Source organism: Theropithecus gelada, chromosome 8, assembly GCF_003255815.1.
Source record: "Theropithecus gelada isolate Dixy chromosome 8, Tgel_1.0, whole genome shotgun sequence".
Lineage (NCBI taxonomy): Eukaryota > Metazoa > Chordata > Mammalia > Primates > Cercopithecidae > Theropithecus > Theropithecus gelada.
Window position 1 is genome coordinate 74,577,668 of NC_037676.1, and position 4,464 is coordinate 74,582,131.

Consider the following 4,464-nt stretch of genomic DNA (forward strand, 5'->3'; position numbering starts at 1 on the left):
GTAAATTTTGCCAATTCCTCTTGTGTAAATACTCACACTATAACCAATTTCTAGTCTTCAACCTGATTTATCTCAAAGCAGAGTTGGGAAGAAATGTACACTAGCACACTATTATACAACATTTCCACCATACAAATAAAATAGGCATATATAGCCTTGAGAGCACAGATAGTAGTAAAACGTGGTAAAATATTTAGAAAGTGATGTTTTGAGTATTTATTTCTTTTGTTTTTAATATAATTTATTTTAAAATAAGTTTGTATAATTTATTTTATAGTAAATGTTGTTCCTTTATATTGTTGAATAGTATTTCATTATATGGGTATACAACTTGAGAACTCATTTACTTGTTGAATAATTGGATATTTGGCTAATTGGGTTGTTTCTGTTTGGGGGATATTATGAATGAGATTACTATGGATGCTATTCTATAAGGCTTTGTGTAGGAATAAATTTTTTCCCTTGAATAAAAATAAAATTCAAAAAACATTACAATCAGTTCATACAAGCTTGTATTTATCCAGCAAACCACTGGGCAAATAGCTACGAGTGGAGTTGCTGGGTCGTAAGGTAGGTGAATATTCAATTTTGTAAGGAATTGTCAAAATATTTTCCAAAGCGGTTATATATTATATTAATTATATTATATTAAGATGGAGTCTCCCTCTGTCACCCAGGCTGGAGTGCAGTGGCAGAATCTTGGCTCATTGCAATCTCCACTTCCTGGGTTCAAGTTATTCTCCTACCTCAGCCTCCCAAGTAACTGGGACTACAGGTTCATGCCAACATTTCCAGCTAAGTTTTGGATTTTTAGTAGAGACAGGGTTTCGCCATGCTGACCAGGCTGGTCTTGAACTCCTGACCTCAGGTGATCCACCTGCCTTGGCCTCCTAAAGTGCTGGGATTATAGGCACGAGCCACTATGCCTGGCTGTACCATTTTATATTCCCACCAAACAACATAAAAAAGTTCTGATTGTGTCATACTTACTAACATTTGGTGTTTTTATGGGTTGAATTGTGTCAGTCTGCAACAATATGTTGACGTTCTGACCTCCAATAGCTCAAAATGTGACCTTATTAGGAAACACGTCCATTGCAGATGTAATTAGATAAGATGAGGTCACTAGAGTGGGCCTAATACAATATGACTTTGTCCTTATAAAAAGGGAAAATTTGGGCATAGAGACAGATAAACACATAGGGAGAATGACATGAACATGAAGCCAGAGATTAGGGTGATATATTCACAAGCCAAGGAGGACCAAAGATTGCCAGCAAACCCCCAGAAGCCGGCATAAACTCCCTCACAGTCTCAGAAGGAACTGACCTTGCTGACACCTTGATCTCAGACTTCTAGACTCCAGAACTGTGAGACAATAAATGTCTGCTGTTTAACTCCAGATGTACTTGGTTTCTTCAAGCATTTGTTCAGCAAGATTAAAAATTAAAAATGTCTTCCAAACAAGAAATAATGAGTGACCAGCAGTTTAGACGGGTTGCAAACAACCCAAGATTTTGGGAAATGCCAGAAGAGGATCGAAAAGCCAAAATTTACAAGCGATTTGGAGCTATGTTTCATGACAAGAAGTTCAAGTTGAACTATGCTGTGGATAAAAGAGGGTGCCCCATTAACCATAGCACTACAGAGGATTTGAAAAGTTTTTATGACCTTTCAGATTCTTATTCCAATCTCTCTAATGAAGATAGCTAAGTGTTGAAACAAAAGAAAATAAAGAAGAAAAAAAAAACCCAGACTAAAAAAGAAATAGATTTTAAAAATCTAGTTGAAGAGAAAAAGAAAGAAACCAAGAAAGCTAATCAAAAGTGTTCTGAAAATAAAACTGATTTAAATAATTCTGAAGGAATCAAAAAAATTAAAACCTCATGTAAATCTAAGATAGAATCAAACGTAAGTCCAAAGAAGGCTAGCAATGAATTTACACAAAAAAGTACAATTTCTGGTACTTTTTAATGGCTGCTATAGGAAGTTAATGCTGTGTTGTTCATCTTTTTAATTTTTCTATTCTATTGTGTATAGCTGTATCTTATTGCACTTTTAATTTGTATTTCCCTAATGATTGATGATGATAAGACCTTTGTCAGGTGCTTATTAATGATTCGTACATCTTCCTTTATGAAATACCTATTCAAGTATTTTGCCCAGTTTTCAATAGAGTATGTGTCTTTCTACTATTTGAGGTACAGGAGTTCTTAATGTATGTTCTGAATACGAGTCTCTGTAAATATTTTCTTCCAGTCTATGGCTTGCTTTTCTTTTTCTTAGTGGTGGCCTTAGATGAGCAAACATTTTTAATTCTGATGAAGTGAAGAGAATTCGTTGCCCTGCATAACAAAAGTGCAGGGGTAGAACTTTTTTTTACTTTGTTGCTTTCTTCAACATCTAGATAAAAGTTTAGCCCCTCTAGTAAGTTCTTACTTTCCTATCCTGCTCTACTTTATTTATTTCTTTCAGAGGTCTCAGCACTATTTTTACTGTGTGTCTTACTTAGTCTCTTTGTGCTGCTGTAACAAACACCAGAGACTGGGTAATTTATAAATAACAAAAATAAATTTCCTCACAGTTCTAGAGGCTGGGAATCTAAGATCAAGGCACCAGTAGGTTTGGTTTCTGATGAGGGCCTGGTCTCTTTATTCAGCATGGTGCCTTGTTGCTATGTCCTCTGGAAGAAACAAGCACTGTGTCCTCACATGATGGAAGGCAGAAGGGCAGAAAGGACTTTAAGCCTCTTTATAATAGCACCTAATCACATTCATGGGGGCAAAACTCTCATGACTCAATCACTTCCCCAAAGGCCCCACCTCTCAATACTATCACAATGGGCCTTAGGTTTCAACATATGAATGTTGAAGGGGACACAGACATTCCAACCATAGCACCATGTTATCTGATGTTTTCAAACTCCTTTTGTGATTTTATTTATTCTAATTTTGATATCTTGGTTCCTGGTGGCAATGATATTTTGAGCTATGGAATCTAAAGTGGTGGAGGAAAAAAAAAAGCACTTTTGTGCATGTAGGAGTGAAGGCAGGGACAAAAAGAGAGAGGCGGAAGGTAAGAAAAACTTGGACTTTTGAAGAAGAAAGGCTTGACTTCAAATCCTCTTCCTCAATAATTATTGATTTTGAGCAGTCATTGAAACGTCTTGATCTCAGAATTGTCCCATGTAAGATTTGCATGATAATTCTCAACTAATAAAGTTGCTAAAATTGCATAAGGTGCCTAGGAAGAACACCAAGTACATTGCTGGCACACAGTAGGCACTTGCAACAAGGATGTATTGCTGTCACTATAAAGTTACTGAACCATGGAAGATTCATAGATGGCTGGAACTATTAAGTTTGAAAGGCATGGGTCATTTACTGAGCAAATCAAATTACCCTACCATCCTTAGCCACCTTCACTTCCCCTGACCCAATCATCTTCCTTCCTCTTCAATCAGTGGTGTGCTGGTGAATGTTTAACAACTGGTTTTCCAGGGAAGAAAAGTTTTCATTTGTAACATTTGCCGATTTCCATAAATACCTCCATTACGGTTGATTTCAAACTACCAATGTGATGTCACTGAATGCAGCATCAGGAAGAGATGCACAGAGTCTGGTCGTCCAAGTACATGTGTGGGCTCCAGCACTCCCCTGTCTTCAACTCAACTCGGAGAGGTCACTGTTTTGTTTTAATCATGTAAGTCTCTTCCATTCATTTGACTTCTCAATTCTGTAATCAGATTACCAATTTAAATAAAATTTAATTATGCTTCACATGTGTACCACCCTACTACACCTCTAGCATCACCACTCAAAATCATTAAGTAGCTTTATTGCAAGGATCTACATAATTTGGCCTTTTCTAACTGTTCAGAATCATGTCAGACACACTATTCTTTTTCCAAACCCCCAACTTTCATTCCAGTTATCTTTTCTGCTTCTCTTTTGGGTCTCAGCTTAATCCATTCTACAGGAAAGTCTTCCTGTAGAATGTATGTCCAACTCCAGTACATAGAATATTTCTTTGTTATATTCTTTCACACAACCAGGTTTCTTTCTCAAAGTACTTTCCCATCACTCAATCTTAAGAGTAATTATTGGGTTAATATCTATTGTCCCACAGCATGTAAAATCTGCTGCATCAGGGACTGCACCTCTATTTTCTCTAGTACTAGAACCATTTTTGGGAAAGAATAGGTTCTTAATAAAAAGTTTTTGATTCAATGCATTTATGAATAAAGTCATTTATTTACATCTATTATATCTAGTTGTTTGTATTAGTCCATTCTCATGCTGCTAATAAAGACGTATCTGAGACTGGGTAATTTATAAAGGAAAGAGGTTTAATTGACCCACAGTTCAGCATGACTGGAGAGACTTCAGGAAACTTACAATCATGGCATAAAGGGAAGCAAATACATGGTGGCAGGAAGGAGAAGTGCAGAGTGAAGCACTTCCG

The 4,464-nt window shown here is 36.5% G+C and overlaps 1 pseudogene; it reads left to right on the forward strand.

Annotated features, from left to right (window-relative positions):
- The first annotated feature begins 1,452 nt into the window (after positions 1–1,452).
- Positions 1,453–1,974, forward strand: LOC112630171 (annotated as a pseudogene).
- The last annotated feature ends 2,490 nt before the right edge of the window (positions 1,975–4,464 follow it).